Source organism: Peromyscus maniculatus, chromosome 6 (genome assembly GCF_049852395.1).
Source record: "Peromyscus maniculatus bairdii isolate BWxNUB_F1_BW_parent chromosome 6, HU_Pman_BW_mat_3.1, whole genome shotgun sequence".
NCBI lineage: Eukaryota > Metazoa > Chordata > Mammalia > Rodentia > Cricetidae > Peromyscus > Peromyscus maniculatus.
This window is the reverse complement of record NC_134857.1, coordinates 37,609,614-37,627,004: the sequence shown is the minus strand read 5'-3', so window position 1 is coordinate 37,627,004 and position 17,391 is coordinate 37,609,614. Positions and strand designations below refer to the sequence as shown.

At 43.9% G+C, this 17,391-nt stretch overlaps 1 long non-coding RNA gene and 1 pseudogene across 1 annotated transcript; both read left to right on the top strand.

The window, feature by feature from the left end:
• The first annotated feature begins 5,070 nt into the window (after positions 1-5,070).
• Positions 5,071-5,787, top strand: LOC102921732 (cysteine and glycine-rich protein 1 pseudogene; annotated as a pseudogene).
• Positions 5,788-10,379: 4,592 nt separating this feature from the next.
• On the top strand, positions 10,380-16,526 carry LOC143273732 (uncharacterized). The gene is made up of 3 exons (XR_013051920.1): positions 10,380-10,421; positions 14,489-14,576; positions 15,727-16,526. It is a non-coding gene; the product is annotated as an uncharacterized LOC143273732 (long non-coding RNA).
• The last annotated feature ends 865 nt before the right edge of the window (positions 16,527-17,391 follow it).

Here is a 17,391-nt window from a genome sequence, read left to right as displayed (position 1 = left end):
AATGTTATATAAGGCACGAGGAGACAGGAACTAAAGCTTTTCGGCTGAGGAACCCCTTTCAGCTAGAGGCCTATGAGCTAAGGCTTTTTTAGGCTGAGGAGTCCTGAAGGTAAGATGTGGCTTGTTCCTTTGTCTCTCTAATCTTTCAGCATTTATCCCAATATCAGGCTCTGGGTTTTTAATAAAAAGACCACTTAGCAATTTGTGTTACAGACTTCCAAAATATTTACCCAACGTCAGTGACACAATGGAGAGGTATGTCCTTTGGATGGGAAGTGAAAAGGACATTGTGTCTGTTACTAAGTTCTGCAGGTGGGCATACTCTCTGTTTGCTATGGTTTTTCTTGTCCATAAGGAGTGACTAGGTACCAGTTTCATGCTCATAAAGCCATGAGTAAGTCACTCAAGAACAAGGTGGACTCTGAGACATTGTCAGACAAGATCATCATTGTTTTACCACTACAGCATACTATACGTATCACCAGGCAGTACACTTTTAAAGGGACGACCCTTGTTTGTGAGGTCCACTGTTGACCGTGGATGACTATCACAGCAGTACGATTGTATTGTGCTAAACAAGGCTACAGAGAGGGCAAAAGACTCACCAAGGCTATGGGAAAGTTCATAAGGAGAATTTGAGTACATATGGTCAACACTGGAACAGAGCTAAGTATTGGAGTTTAGGTGAGCACAGAGGAGAGGCTAAAACACAGCTTGGGAAGTCTGGAAAAGGCTATTAAAAGGAAGCCACATCTTAGCTGACAGGGATTGTCTTATTCACTGTTCTATTGCTGTGAAGAAACACCATGACCAAGGCAACTTATAAAAGCATTCAATTGGAAGCTTGTTTATGTTATGCCCAGATTGCAGATACCCCTCAAAGACCACCACAGAGACTGAGTCCATATGCAAAAGCAAAGAGCCTTTATTTAAGCTCAAGCTTGGGCTCTCCGTCTGTCCCATGCAGTAGTGAGAGCAGAGAGCCCTGAGTCCAGTCGGGGTAGGGATTTTATCATAGCAGATGTTGGGGTGAGTGGATTTCCAGGGTTCAGGACCCGTGATTGGCTGACATTTGGCTAGGGGTGTCTTGGCAAATGGGCATAGGTGTGTGCTGGGCTCAGAGACATCTGGAGATCTTACCTATAACAGTCGAAAATGTTTGGAATGTCAGGTCTTTCCCCTTAGGTTGGAATGTTAGGTATTTCCCCCTGGTAGCTGATTGGCTCATCCCTGGGAGGTGGCAGTTTGTGGTTTTTCCTGGAACCAGGTGTTGCCTTAGAGTAAACGGAAACTTAGGCCTACTCTCTGACTGGTTTCTATTGAGCCTGTCATGGCAGCTGTGTAGCCACACTGCCCTGGGCTAAAACTGTTGTGCCCATTTTTCAAAACCCCCGGAGACCACCAAGGAGCCGGTATCTGATGCAAGCACATAAGGGTCCTTTTATTGTCAGGTTCAACCTGGGCCACCGCCAGATGGATAGAGGGAAATGCAGCGATGGCAGCAAGCCCAGGTGTATAGAGTTTTTATAGGGAAAATCTGCAAGCTGGGAATTACATGCTTTAGTAACTTGGGGTTGGATAGAAGGGATATGGGGCAAGGTGATTTTTTGAAACTATTGGTCTAGATTTTGGTCAAGGAACCACATTTGAAATCATTGGGTTAGACTTTTTGTCAGGGAACCACAACCTGCTGAACAGGATTATCTGGACTGCTCAGCAGGATTATTTAGATATCTCCAAGGGCCATAAGCCATAGACAGAATGTCTACAGGAGCATACTACTCTGTATCTGTTCAAGTTGTCATGGCACATTCCTGAGGTCCTTCCTGGAACTGAGTACAGAAGGTGGTCTAAGATGGTGGCCCTACCCTAAAATGGGGTCTGTATTGCCTTCACAAAAACCATGGTGGTTTAGCATGGCCACAGGGGATAGGCATGGTGTTAGAACAGTAGCTGAGACCTCACAATTTATCAGTAAGTTGTAGGCAGAAAGAGAAAGACTGGGCCTGGTGTGGGCTTTTGAAACTTAAGCCCACCCCAGTGACACATCTTCTCCAATAAGGCTACACCCTCTAATACCTTCCCAAGCAATTCCATCAACTGTCAACCAAGCCTTCAAATATATGAGGCTATGGGGGCCCATTGTCATTTAAAACAATACAGCAAAGATGAGTAAGATTTACTTAGGTAAGGGATATGAGGGTTCTGGGAGCAGATGAGGCATGAATACTTAGGATCTAGAATATAATCAAGTCTTGTATGCTGGGATTAGGACCCCAAAGTTGTTCTATTCAGCTCAAGTCAAGAGACAAAGGTTGAAGCTAGTAACTTAGGTGGATGCCTTGTCGAAAACTATGTTGAAGCAGTGCTGAAATTTTAGACTTTATTCCGAGATGAGTTGGTGAATAATTTAAAATTTGAGGTTGACATGAATACATTTTCTTAGAAACCGCCTGTCAGCTGAAGTATGGAGAGGGGTGTGAAGTCAAGGCCCTGCTCACTGACGGCATTTGTAGCCATAGAGAATCAGAAAGGGAAAATAGAAAGTATGTCTGTCTCCATTGTATTATTAAACATGGGGGAATGGCTAGGACTTCTAATACATTGTCCACAGCCGCCATCTGCCTTTTGGCCCAAGATCACAAACTTTGTCCTTAGGAGCAAGGGAGTCTGAGTTTCACCATCTTCCGGAAGGATTTTCTCATTCTGCCTAGGTGCACAGGTAAATGGCTGCTCACGTTTCTGTCTGCTCAGACTGTACCCAGGAATTAAAGGAAAGCTATTTCCTATCACAGAAAGCAATCATATAATTCAGCACCAGGAACTGCGGAGGAAAAAAAAAAACGTCAGAGAATTATCGTGATTTGACTTAAAATCTGCTGAGAGATCTGGGAGAAGTTTGTGTTCTGTAAAAATGCAGGAGATAAAACCATCACCTTGACCCCAGGACAGTTGGGATTTTGACAAAATTAAGATGCTCTCCCGGGAGAGGCTCTGTTTAAGGTCTTGAGAAAAGGAAATACAAAAAGTAGACAAGTGCGGCGAGGTGTTGCTCCCGTGTTTCAAATGGCAACTGGCCTGCTTGAGAGGAACTTCACATTTCACTCCTCCTTTTCAGTCTCAGGCGGGATAAACCTGATCTAGTCTCTCAAGCAATACATCTTTTTATCCTGACAATGAGATAGCAGAATGAGACACCTGGTCATTCATCTTAGCCCAGGATTCTGAAGCAGTAGGAATCCTAGAAGCAGCTCATGTAACAGAATCTGCATTGATTACAGGTGTTTAATATGCATAAATAATTAAACGCTGATTCCATCGTGCTGATGGAATTCCAAATCAGCATCCTCAATGCTGATTCCATACCAGATATAAAGACCATCTGAGGAAGGCTTTCTCATAAGATGAACACAGCAAATGTTGGGAAAGCATTCAGAGGAGGAAGGAAGCCATTCTGGAGTTTGCTAAAAATAACATGATTGTACTGAAACAGGAAATGAGAAACCAGAGTTCTCTATCCTTCCATTACAAAGAGAGGCCCTCCCTTCTGAAACACTTCCTTTAAGATAAAAGAAGCTGTATTTGAGAAAGAAAAAAATGCACAATTCTCTATTTTTCAGACCAAGGATTCTTTGTTCTGTTCCTTCACAACTGTAATTGAATAAACAAAGGGTTAGTGGGATAAACACTAAGAAACTTCTGCAGCACAACAGATGTTGCATGTTCTTGCTAGGAATACTGACTCTATAGAAGTGGTTAATAGAGGCTAGGAAGGGCAGAATGGAAAGAGAATGAAGGGAGGTTAATAATGGGTAAAAAAAAAAAAACCAACCACAACACAGATATAGACTGGACATGTGGCTCAGTGGATAGGGTGTTTGCCACACAAAAGTGAAGCCTGAAGAGGTTGGGTATGGGAGCCTGCCTTGATTGGGAGGTGGAGATTGGGCATGCCTAGGGCAAGTTGGCTAACCTAGACAAGCTGTCAATCAGATTCAGGTTCAGCAAGAGAATTTGCCTCAGGTAAAACAGTGCAGAGCAATTGAGGAAGACAACTGTCATCGACTTTGGGCTTTCATACACAGATGTACAAGTACACAGTCACACACATGTGCACCCACACACATGCAATCATGCATATACATATGCACACCGTACACTCACACTGACATATGCAAAAAAAACAGGTAGGAAAGAGGAATGAGTTATAATGTTCTACAATGCAGTAAGATAAACAGTTCACAATAATTTATGATATATTTTACAAATAGCAAAGTAAGAGGCTATAGTTTGTTTCTTGAAGGCAGGAGGATCGTGAATTTATGGCCATCCAAGACTGCATAGGAAGACCCTGAATTAATTTTTAAAAAGAGGGTTGTAGAAATGGCTCAGTGGTAAAGAATACATACTACTCTTCCAGAGGACCTGAGTTCAATTCCCAGCACCCGGCCAGGTGGCTCAAAACAACCTGCAATTCCAGTTCAAGGGGATGTAACATAGGCTGTCTTGCACTGCATGAAGCTTGAGGGACTGGCCAGCTTTAGCCGACTTATCCTGGCTTGCATCCCATTTCTATTGGGAAACATTAGCTTTCTTTGGGGAAATTTTCATAGTACTATGAGCATACAATATTCTCTTCACTCTGTTGATCCTTAAGTTGTCTCCAGATTCAAAGCAAATGAAAAGTTCAGTCTCCACAGATGATGTCAGTGGGAAGTGCATAAATGTTTCTACTCAGGACAGTGACAGAGTCAGCGGAGGTAGGTTAAGGCTGCCACAACCCACTGAAGCTTCCAGAAGACCCCGACAGTGCAAACTGAACTGAACGGGCTTATCTCTTGGGGTTGGTGTGAAGAATGGGCTTCACCGTGAGAGTCAGAACCCAGAGGAGAGAAATGACTGGAGGTTCTAATGCAGCCTACTTGGTTGGCATGGAGCGGGAAATGCCTTCTGGACGGGGAGCAAAACCGGGTGCAGCCTGGGGCAGTCAGTCACCCCTTCCGGGAGTGCTGTGTTCCCACCCTCTAGCCTCAACCCCCACCCCTGGGGAGCCTTCCAACAACTGCTAGAATGCCAAACTGGGGAGGAGGCAAGAAATGTGGGGTGTGCCAGAAGACAGTCTACTTTCCTGAAGAGGTCAGTGCAAAGGCAACAGCTTCCATAAATCCTGCTTCCTGTGCGTGGTCTGCAAGGAGAATCTGGACAGCGCCACCGTGGCCGTGCATGGAGAAGAGATCCAGTGCAAGTTGTGCTATGGCAAGAAGTATGGGCCAAAAGGCAGTGGTTACAGGCAGGGCTCAGGCACACTGAGCACGGACAAGGGGGAGCCTCTGGGAACAAGCACGAGGAAGCCCCCGGACACAGGCCCATCACCAACCCCAACACATCCAAATTTGCCCAGAAGATTGGTGGCTCCGAGTAGGCAGGCAGTCTATGCTGTGGAGAAGGTGGTTAGTGCTGGGAAGTCCTAGCCTAAGTTCTGCTCCTGATGTGTCAAAGGCCTTGAGTTGACCACCCCAGTGGACAAAGATGGTGAGATCTACCGCAAAGGATGCTGTGCTAAAAGCTTTGGGCTCAAAGGTTTTGGTTTTGGACAAGGAGCTGGTGCCTTGGTTCACTCAGAGAGAAGAACGCTACTGCCTGCACACCCTGACTACTCCTGTGTTTTGTTGTTGTTGTTGTTAATCCTTCCCAGAAGCCGTGAGCACCTCCAAGATTCTCTCTCGCTTAGCCTTGGCACACATCACTAATGACTTCAACCTGGGTATCCGGTTTCTCTTAGTTTAGGGGTCTGCCTGAGCTCCTACCCCACTAAGGGCTTCCTCCTGCCTGGCATTTGACACCACTACCTTTAGGAGACATCTGTCTAGTCACCCCTTTAGAAAGACCATGTCTCTCCCCCAACACTTCACCCCCACAGACCTCTGTTCCTAGGCCAAATGTACACCGTCTACTGGCCAGGACACCTGCGCCCAGAGGAGAAAAGTAGCAGAGGTGGAGGGAGGCAGGATGAGGACTGGGCCAGGGAAGGCTGTGGTTTATGGGATACCAGAGAATCTCCTCTGGAAAGGAGGCTGAGCTTCTTGGTGCCCTTCAGAATAAAACCAAGGTATCTCAGTCTGTAGGGTCCCCATGGGAGGTAGAGGTGCCGACCAGGGTTGTAGGCCACAGGAAGGAGCACCTTCTCTGGCCTCTTGCCTTTGAATGTGGAACTGATATTGTCCCACCTGGAATGGAGATCAGTCAGAGGACCCCAAAGTCTGGAGGTTCCCTGTTTGATGGGAAAAGGGAGATCCGAAGGAAATCCTTTGAACATGCATTCACATTTATCAGTGGTCCAGATCTTGGAGTGGTTAATTCCGGTCCTAACCCTGCGTCTGGTGGCTGGGATGGACAGTTTCTCTGTGTCAGCCTAGCCCAGGGTAGTGCTGTGTTCTAGCCACTCCTGACAGTCCCTCTAAGGGAGGGAGGCAGAGGTAGCCGTCTCCATGTAACACCCTCTCCCTCCACCTCTGCCTTCCCTCCTCTCCAACCCAGACCCAGACCCTGCCTCTTTCACCCCACCCTTCCCTAGGGACCTTCACTAGCGACCTTGCCCAGGCCCCAAGGTCAGGAGCTCAGGGAGGAAGGGCTGGACCTTGATGTTCACAGGGACTGAAGGGACAATGCTGTGTACAGCTGTTCGCTGCAAGGGCTGTAGGCATGCGCTGTGGTGAAGCTGATTTCTCATCTGGTCAATAAAACATTTTAGAACAGAAAAAAAAAAAAAAAAAAGATAAGGTTGTAGCCCAGACTGGCCTAGAATTCACTTTGTGGCCCAGTCTGTCCTCAAATATACAGCCATCTTCCTGCCTCAGCCTCCTAAATTACTGGGGTTATAGACATGAACTCACATGCCTGGTGAGGATGAGCTTTTTTTTTTTGAAGGTTTACACCTGCATTTCTTTGAACACACATTTAAGCAAAGGATACTATAAAACTTTTATTTTAAAGAAATTGTGATTATAATTACAATGAAGCAATTATTTATTTAAAAGTGAGTCAATTTGAATAAAAATACTGTGTTAATAACAGTGCGTGTAATCTATGAATTTGGCACAAATTGTGACAGCTGACAACCATTTGAAAGATATCAATTTTGTTTGTCAGATTAATTAGCTATTTGCCCATGAAGGAGAAGCTGTGTCGGGAAGATAAGTTAGTAGTGAGTAGGATTAGGGAGGCTTTTCCACCATGGGATGCTGTTGGGTCTCAGGGTTTGGAGAACTTGGTGTCTCAGAAGTCAGAGTAAGTGGTCGCAGGAGTTGAGGGAGGCTGCACAAATGTAATGTGGAAGAGATGTTTGTCTTCTATGTAGGACTGGACTGGCTCATGTAAGATGCAGTTACAAAAGAGAAGCTTATCAATGGTGAGAGCTGGTCTTTGTGGAGACAGACACCTTGGACTGTCTCGTGAAGGTGTCTCCAAACATGCTAGAGCTGCTACCATGTGAGAATTCAACAGCAACAGCATGGGTGGCTAGGAGCCTTCCGTTTCTGCAATAAAATCTTGGGGATATGAGCCGGGCGGTGGTGGCGCACGCCTTTAATCCCAGCACTCGGGAGGCAGAGCCTGGCGGATCTCTGTGAGTTCGAGGCCAGCCTGGGCTACCAAGTGAGTTCCAGGAAAGGCGCAAAGCTACACAGAGAAACCCTGTCTCGAAAAACCAAAAAAAAAAAAAATCTTGGGGATATGATACACAATAGCCTTTCCTCAGTTACCATATTGTAAACATATAGCATCTTTAGAAATAATGAGTCACTTACAGAGGAAGGTATCCTGCAGCAGAGGCCTCTTATGATGCAGGGTTTGGTGCAAACAGAAGCTTCTAGAAAGTGCCCACCCCAAGCTGCTCTCGTCACTGTGTGCTGAACAGAAATCCCAGCTGGAGAACCAATCTTCTCCTCATTCCCGAGGTTCAGCAGGCAGAAGCGTGAATTGCCTTAGCTGGGAGTACATCTGAGCTCCAGGCAGAGAGGAGGGATTTCCGACTGCCTGATTCAGTGTTCTGAAGTGGGACTAAACACAGGGGGCGGATATTCGTGACTTGACTGCTTCAGGCCAGGTGGTTGCATGATCTGAAAATCAAAGTAGCTTGTTTGCAAGTTAATCACTCACATTTGACGAATGTATCTAATGCCCTTCAGAGGAATTGCACTTTGCACCTCAAGCTGAGCCAAACTGTGTCACTGGAGTTTGAGTCTTGTGATTAGGCTATACCAAGAATGCCAAGCTAAGATAGGCATTGTCTCTGTGGGGCCTGGGTGTGTACTGCCCTCCCCACACCTCCATTTCATTATCTTAAGGGTAGAAATTGACACCTCCAATGCTGACTGACAACTCTCCTCCCATTGTCCCGAACTCCACCTCAGCATCTTCCATCACCACTACAAGAGAGAGCACTGTGATACGGAAGGAAAGGAAGGTTCCAGGCACAGACCCAGCAATCACAGATTAGCAACCAACTCTCTTCTGATTTATGTTCTCCTTTGTTTCAACTAGCACCTGATTAAAGAAAAGCATTTAGGTTGAATAAATAAAATTTCCAAAAATTTAAAATGTCTTTTAAGGACTTGAATATATTAAAATTTTAAAAATGTGTTTTTCTAACTAGAAATACTAAAAGACTCTTGATAGTGTAATCATATATATATATATATATATATATATATATATATGCATACATATACTATATATGTGTGTATCTCTAGACTTTTGATATGCATAATAATAACCTTTTTCTGTATGTTGAAACCTCTTTCCTTATGTAATAGTTTTATTGTCTTAATGAGTGCTTTATTGTTGTGAGGAGACACCATGACCGTAGCAACTCTTATAAAGGAAAACATTTTATTGGCGCTGGCTTACAGTTCAGAGGTTTAGTCTGTTATCATCACGGTGGAAGTGTGGCAGCATGCAGGCAGACATAGTGCTGGAGACATAGCTGAGAGTTCTACATCCAGATTGGCAAGCAGCAGGAAGAGAGAAAGAGACACTGGGCCTGGCTTGAGCTTCTGAAACCTTAAAGCCCACCCTCAGTGACACACTCCCTCCAGTAAAGTCACACCTCTGAATAGCACCACTCCCCGGTGACCAAGCCTTCAAATCTATGAGCCTAATGGAACCACTCTATTCAAACCACCACATTTATCATCTTCAAACTTAGTTTCTTAATTAGAACAGCTGAAGAGAAAACTTTGTTGCACTGCACATCTCAAGTATTTTGAGAAAAGGTTGGCTTGTTAAAGTTAGAAATTCTTGGTAAATAAGTAGTGTTCCCAGTGGAGTAGAATAAAACATACCTAAAGTTTAGTTGCAATTTTGTCAGGGTTGAATTCTTAGGAGAGCCTAAGTAGCACAGCACAGTGCACAAATTCGTCCATAACCAAAGTGCACAGTGTTAAATTTGCCCCATTAACCTCGGCTGACAGCATCATTTGTACTGCTCAGTGTCACCAAGATTTACACAAGTCATTCTGAAACAGGGATGACAGTCACCATCAAATACCACTAATAATAGGAGTTGTATGGTGATTAACATGAATTAATCTTTAAAAAGTGCTGTGTGTTTCCTTGGGACCAAGTGGCTATGGGACACAGGTGGGAGAGATTCGTCCTGACCACTGGGCCTGGTAGGACTGGAGAAACTTGATTTAAAATTTATCTGGCTACAAACTTGATTTAAAATTTATCATTTATTTTTAAATGAAATCATAACGATCTAGTTGTTATTTGTTACCTATTGACCAATCTTACATCTATATCACTTCTTTCTGCTAAACATGTTCATTCTTGATCAACAAGAATGATGATCTTAAAAAAAAAGATCTTAATTTGAATGTGTGTGCCTGAGTGTGTGTTTGCACCATGTGTGTGCAGTGCCAACCAAGGCCAGAAGAGGGTGTCAGATCTCCTAAAACTGAAGTTACAGATGGTTGTGAACCACCATATTGGTGCAGGGAACTGCAAACCAAACTCAGGTTCTCTGCATGAGCAACCAGTGCTAGTAACCTCTGAGTGGTCCCTCAGCACCAGGGTGAGAAAATTTTTAATGAGAGTGTGCATTAGAGCTAGAGGTTCAGTATATTTCCCTTCATTCTCCAGGGATTTATAATTTAGTTCTTGGGCTGGTGATGAGGCTGAAAGTGGAAGCCATAACATGCTGGAAAAGAGCAGTGATTTGTTTTGCATTGTAAAGAACTAGTGTTCAGATAAAAATTTGTCCTCTAAGGGGACATGATGAACAAAGCCTTGACACTAGCGATAAAATATGTATTTCTTAAATGACAGGTGATGTTTTGGGATGAGTGTAATTCGAAGAATACTGACGAGCGGAGTGAGCACGCACAAAGGACTGTGAGAGAAGGCGAATGATGCATCAAGTGAGTCTACAGCCCAGAAACTCAGATTCATTAAAATAGCACAAACACTGGAAAGCTGAGAAAGTCCCTGTCGTTCAGTGTGTCGGTCTGTTGCTAAGAGCCACCTGGCATGAGGACACAGTGAGGACTTGGGAATTTCATCCTAGAGAAAACCCTGGCTGTTTTTCTGCGACTGTGTAGCTCTACTAATAGTATCAATGTTGAGTTCTTCCTTCTTGTTAAATTGTATCATTTAAAAAGTGTGTGTATGCATGTATCTCTGCATGCAGATGTGTGGACATGTACCTATGAGTGCAGATGACTGCTGAGGCCAGAGGCTCTGGATCCCCCAGGGCTGCAGTTACAAGCAGTTTTGAGCCACCACATGGGTTCTGGGAACTGAACCCAGGTCTTCTATAATAGTGTGTACTCTTAACTACTGAGACATCTCTGCAGCTCTAGGTTCTACCTTCTATAACTGCCAATTGTGCATCACAATTCTCTCCTAAAAATCTTTGGACCCCATATCCCTCCAGTATCAGTTTTTCCCATCTCTGAAGTAATTTTGTGTCTAATAATTCTTAGTTTTTGTAGCTGTCCTTTCAGTTACCAAGAAACAAGGAGCCTCTGTTTTCCCTGCTTATTTGTAGCTTCCAAGAAATGACTGAAGTAACCAGAAGTCCCAAATCCACCTCCCTGGAACTCATGCCACCCACTTCTATTAGAGAATCAAAAACCTTAAGGCCATTCTCTGGCATCAGTTTTCTGTCTCTTTCACAAACTTAACACATTTCTCTCTTTCCGTTTCTAATAGTGTGGGCATGTTACAAATTTATTTGACTTTTGTAAATTTGAAAACTGCTTGGTTTCACAATGTTTCTCAGAAAATATTTTGTGCACACAGAACTTTAGAACAGACTTTTTTCTCCTACTGGTGGGTCCTCTCCTCACCCACCTCCCATGAGAACTCTCTCCACTTTGTCTTTGCTCTTCTATAAGCATTATGTCTTTGGTCTGTTGCTTTAACATTTTTACTCTTTATCAGCGGTTTTGGGAAATTTGTGATTTGTCTGACTCAGTGTTCTTGTGTATTTTGCCTGTGACTCACCAAGCTCTTGCATGCGTTGTGGATTTATGCTTCATATCATATTTAGAAGCCATCCAGCTATTTCTTCTTTCATCTTCCTTACTTCTTCCTGCCCACCAGTGACTTTAATTACATGTATCTTAGGCCGACTAAGCAGGCCCATGGTCTCTCCTTGATGCTGTGTTCATTTTAGTCAATTCTCTTTGTTTCCTTTAGTTTTATTTTCAAATAGTCACATTGTGTCTTTACATTCACTGTCTTTTCCTCTAGAGGGTTTTTTTTTTCTTTAATCTCCTCTAATATATTTTCCATGTCTCACAGCAGTGTGTTCTTCTCTAGCGTTCAATTTGGGCCTTTTGGGAAATTTCCTCAACATTTTGATCTTATTCTTTAAATACATGATCTATAGTTACAACAAGTGTTTTAACTTATTACCAATGTTAATTCTAACACCTGTTAATTCTGGGTCAGTTTCAATTGATTTTTCTTTTCATTGCAAGTCTTATTGCTTCTTTTCATGTATGATAATTTTTATTGGATTTGTGTTTTGATACTAGATTATTTTTGTTTTCCTAAGAATATTTATGAGTATTGTTCCAGAAGGCATCATCGTTACTTAAAAGCAGTTTTAGCCTTTCAACTTCTGCTTTTTAAGTATTTTTTTCTCTGTACAGGTCATTGCCATTTGTGGTGGTTTCAATGAGAATGAGTCCCAAGTTATCTCTGTCTCTGCCTCATGCTTTGTTGATCAGATGCGAGCTCTCAGCTACTGCTTCAGCACCATGCATGCCTGCCTGCCTGCCGCCACACTCTCCATCCACCATGATGGTCAAGGACTCTAACCCTCTGGAACTGTGAGGCCATGATTAAATGTTTGCTTTTATGAGTGGCTTGGTCATGGTGTTTTGTCACAGCTATAGAAGTAACTAAGACATCATTGTTCTTGGTTGCCCACCAGAATGAGATGGTAAAACCCCCACAGTTACAGAACATGGAGAAATCAAGCTGGAACTGAGCTGAAAACTTCTTCCCTCTGGCTAGCGTTCATAGTGCTTCAAGGTATTCTGCAGGCTGCAGGGAGAGAAACCTCAGCTGTCGATCATGTGTGCTATAATACCAATCTGCCAGAGAAGATATGCCCACGGGTGCAGTGACTATTTGGGGAATAATCACTTTGTGATTGGATTGGAAGTCTTTTCCAAAGGAGGGAACACTCATCTGGTGCTATAAATGTGGGGAGAAAAGCATGGAGGGAACATGTGGGGACCTGCCCCACTGGGAACTTAGGTCACCTGTGCAGAGGTGGCCTGGAACCGAGGAAAAGTAAGTTGCGCCGCTCACCCATTCCCCAGCCTCCCTCTTACCCGGAGACGATTAAGACATAGGAGTCAAGTCAAGCAGGAACTCGTTTATTGATAGGCAGTAAGCCTCTTTTATACCAGAAAACCTCAGAACCTTAGGAGGGGGTGAAGAAACCAACCAATCATTTTAAAGGTCACCCTATTTACAAGTCGTTTATGTCCTGACATCATCTCCTGTTTTTAGCATAAATAACTTGAGCTAACTTTTTTCTCACTATTCGTCTTTAACCTCCATACAAACAACCCAAGCTAACTTCCTCTTAGCCATCCTTTGTATCTATTCTCTGCACAAACAGCCTAAACTAACTTCCTCTGGTACCATTTGTATCCACTCTCTGCACAAACAGCTTAAAGCTTAAGCTCTATTTATCTGAATTTCTCTCGGGACCCTCTTTGCAGCCCATGTATACCCCACAGGAACATACTAGTGTTATTTCCCTGGATGGGCACCGTCAAACTGCATTCCAAATATTTATTTATAGCTATAGACTTCCGATTCCTCAGCTTGGGTTAGAGAAGGGGCTCTCTGCAGAAGGCAGCCGTTCGTACAGAGTCTCCTATGCGGTGGAAGTCATTGAGAAAAGTGACTGTTCACGTAGCCCTAAATGGGATATCTGCAACACACCACACCGAAAGGCTCCAGGGACATCTCAGAAGTGGGGGTTCAACACATTTAAAAGCAAGAAGATGGAGAGGCGTCTGCCGGCATCCAGACATGACATGACATGTCCATTGCATTCATGAACACAGAGCAGCTATGGACTCTCCACAAGATTGGACTCTTGAACATTCCACCATGGATAGGGGAGGTGCCCACAAGGTCCCAACCTTCCTGAGGAGCCGTTGATGGGACTCACTTTGTTTGATAGTGCAGCCACCAAAGGACTAGTTTGGAAGAAGAGGTTCAGAGGAAAAGGAGAGGCGGTAGCAGAGGTAACAGGTTATGGATATGTATACAACATATTGCATGTATGTAGGAAACAAAGAACAAAATTTTAAAGAAGATTTCTTGTTCTCAGCCTAGAGTCCATGATTGCCAATATTGAAACTACACCAATAAAACTTACTTTTTATTTTTTTTCTAAGTGCCCTGTCAACCAATAGGCGGCACAGACCGGCTAGTGAGAACCTCTCCCAAGCTTACATAGGTGCTGTGTGCTATTCTCTGTACTCTGGGTAGCATGCACTCAGCATCTCCAGTTCCCCAAGAATGCACTCCAGCATGGTTCTGACTTGGTGATTAAGCAGCAGGCAGTCTGCCTCTTTCCCACATGTGGACTTGAATCGACACCATTATACGAAACAGAGTGCGTTTTCATTCACAAAAATTCTTAGCCCTCAAAAACTGAAGCAAGCAACCTACAGCCAACAAGCCAAGCACTTGGAATTATTTCTAGAAATCAATGCCCAGTCAGTGGTCCAAGCGCTTAATTCATCCCGGAGATGGTAGTCAGAGGTCCCTTCAGATTTGTGATGTTTCAGCAACATTATCGACTCAGTGGGTGTGGTGATGGGACAGAGGCGCGGATGTTCTCTGAGTTGCTTGCTACATACTGAGACCAAAGGACAGAGGATACACACGCACTTGGGGCCAAATGATTCATCCAAAATATATTTATTAGTTGTTATTACGTTCTCAGGCACCGGAGTTGAAAAAAAAAAATGAATGAAGTTGTAAAACGACCTCACATCATCCAGACTCAAACAGAGGAACACAACGAGTAAATGGTAAGTGAATGAGATACGCAGATGGGCGTGTGAACGGTGAAGCTTGGTGAGGTGGAGTGGAAGCAGGCGTGTAAGGGAGGCTGCCACTTCTTAGAGGGCATTCTAGAAAGACTCAGTGAGCGGGCAGCATGTGGAAAGGAGACTGAAGGTGGCCAGGGAGTGAGCTCTGGATGTCTGGGGAAGAACAACACAGATAGCAAACGCTCCAGGCAGGGATGTGCTAGGCATGTGTGAGCCCGGGGAGTAGTCACAGACCACAACAGGTGCAGCCCGAGTTCTCCACACATCACCTTCTCGCCCTCACTGTTCTCCCTGCACAAGGTCTAATGCAGCTACATATGAATTATGTGCTTTTATAGCTTGGCCTTTGATCTCTTCTCTCTGGAATATAGTTAGCAGAGTGATATTTATGAAAAATAGTTATTTGTGCTTGCTTTCTTAGGACAATAAAACTGCTTCTTTGGTAAGTTTAAAACATCCAGGAAGTGATCTATGTGAGTGCTTCTGTCCCTGGTGTGATATCCCATGACACACTGGCCTTCTGCCTATTGCCACCCACACAGAAGGCCCTGCTGGCTCTCTTGCCTCGAGATCCCCCACTTTTAAATCACAACACATATCTACCTCATTTTTCTGTTTGACATGTTTATTACCTTCTATGTCCTGTATATTGAACAGTATGCTCACTGTACAATTAGCATTGGCCCTAACACACAGATGCTTTCTTATCTTGGATTCTTATAGTATCCTAAGCAAAAGAAATTTTTCTTTCATTACATTACCCTAAATTTCTACTGTTGATGTGTCTTTTCTCTATCAACAGTTTGTAAATTCCTCATAAAAGAAGCTCTCTCTCTCTCTCTCTCTCTCTCTCTCTCTCTCTCTCCTCATTTTCACAGTGCCTAGTTTAGTAGAAAGACATTAAATATTTCTTAATAGGTATATTTAATTTTAAAGGGGTTTATAGTAACCTTCACAGCAACCCTCCCACAATCTCCCATTTGAGTTGTGTTTAATTACTCTCCCATTTCATGAAGCAAAAACAGCAGCTGAGGCACCTGTATGAAAGAAGGGTATTTCGGGAACCAGAAGGACCACCCGAGCCTTAAAGTTGTGGATGAAAGATATATCATCTACTTTCTCCTTGCAGGTGCTGGAATTCTCATTTGTGCAAAAGCCTGTGCCGATTTAGCAGTGATCAATGTGGGCCCAAGGAGACAATGTCCGGTGCTGCATTCAGGATGAGAACATTCATCATGCCACCGACTCTGGAAGGGAACAAATCACAGATCTCATTGCTAATGACTGACAAGACACATCTCCCTCTTCCCAAGTGCCATGAGACATCTCTTTAAAATTTCATGGCATTTGTGAATTGCCTCCAGATCTTTCCTGGCAAAACACTAGTAGTCTGCAGCCTGGATCTGGCCATATTGGGCTCCTTTCTGTTCAAGCATGGTAAGCCCTTGCCTAACTTCAGAGCTTCTGGATTTTCTGTTTTCGCTGTCTGAAATTTTCTTTGTTCGGCTCTGAAAATGCTCATTTTCATCACTCAGCTCTAAACTGAGAACCCTGGCCAAGCATGTGGCCTTCTTCAACCACTGTTATTTCAAGATGCCCCCACCCTGCAACAACTTGTTAAATTACCGCCCTTCAGCCTCTTTACTTTTTTTTAAATAATATTTATGCCAATATAGCTTAGCAGGAATCTGGGACTGGATAAAAACATGTTTGGAAAATGAACAAATACCTCATTGTAAAAGCAGCCACATATGCTGTTCCCCAGCGCTCAGTGTTCGCCGCCCTTCCCCACACTACACCCACACTGTGAAGAGCACACACGAATCACTTGCATATTCCTTGCCTTTCCACCACTTCTAGATAAATTATTATTGTTTGTATTTGAAAACTAGGAGCAGATACTTTAAAATGAAAATGTCCCATTCATCCAAGATCTTTTCTTGCTCTGATTTTGCTCTTCGTGAACCTGAATTTCCTATAGTGACCTTGCAGTTAGTTACCTGTGCATTGAGCCCTAACCAATGCCATTTTATCTTTCCATCATGGTGAAGTCCTCCTGGGGAGTCAGGGTTCATCATCTGTGCTGTGACTTACAAAGAACGTGTGGGCATCTTCATGCGGCTACACTATGCTAACACTGATGCCCTAACTAAGGCCATGTGACCAGAAAATAAGGACTAAGGAAGAGGCAGGTGCGGGAAAAATGTTCTGCACTCAAAATGTACTTGAATCTCTGTGGCCATCACCTATTTTTAAAAACAACAATTTATTTTTATTTTGTGTGCATTGGTTATTTGCCCGCATGTATGTCTGTGTGAGGGTGTCGGGTCCCCTGGAACTGGAGTTACAGACAGTTGTGAGCTTCCATGTGGGTGCTGGGAACTGAACCCAGGTTCTCTGGAAGAGCTGTCAATGTACTTAACTTCTGAGCCACGTCTCCAGCCCCTGGCCATCGTCTTGTTAAAGCGCTCTTCTATGTAGCCAAGGCTGATCTTAAACCCAGGGTCCTCCTTCCTAAGCCTCCGAAGTGCTAGAATTACAGGTGTGCACGTCTATGCTTGGCTCCTGGACATCTTAATGTCGGTGTCTCTTTGGATGCAAACAGTGAGAGCAGACTGGCAGTACGAGCAGAAGTACTATCAGCCTCCATCATCACCACGATCACAGAGAGATAGTGGATAGTGTAGAGAGCCAGGACGGTTCCCAATTTGGAAAGCCACCTCCATTTGCCTGGCTCTCATTCTCTGGGCTGTCTTCAGTTCCTCTTGCCACTTGGCTTACATTTGTAAATTAC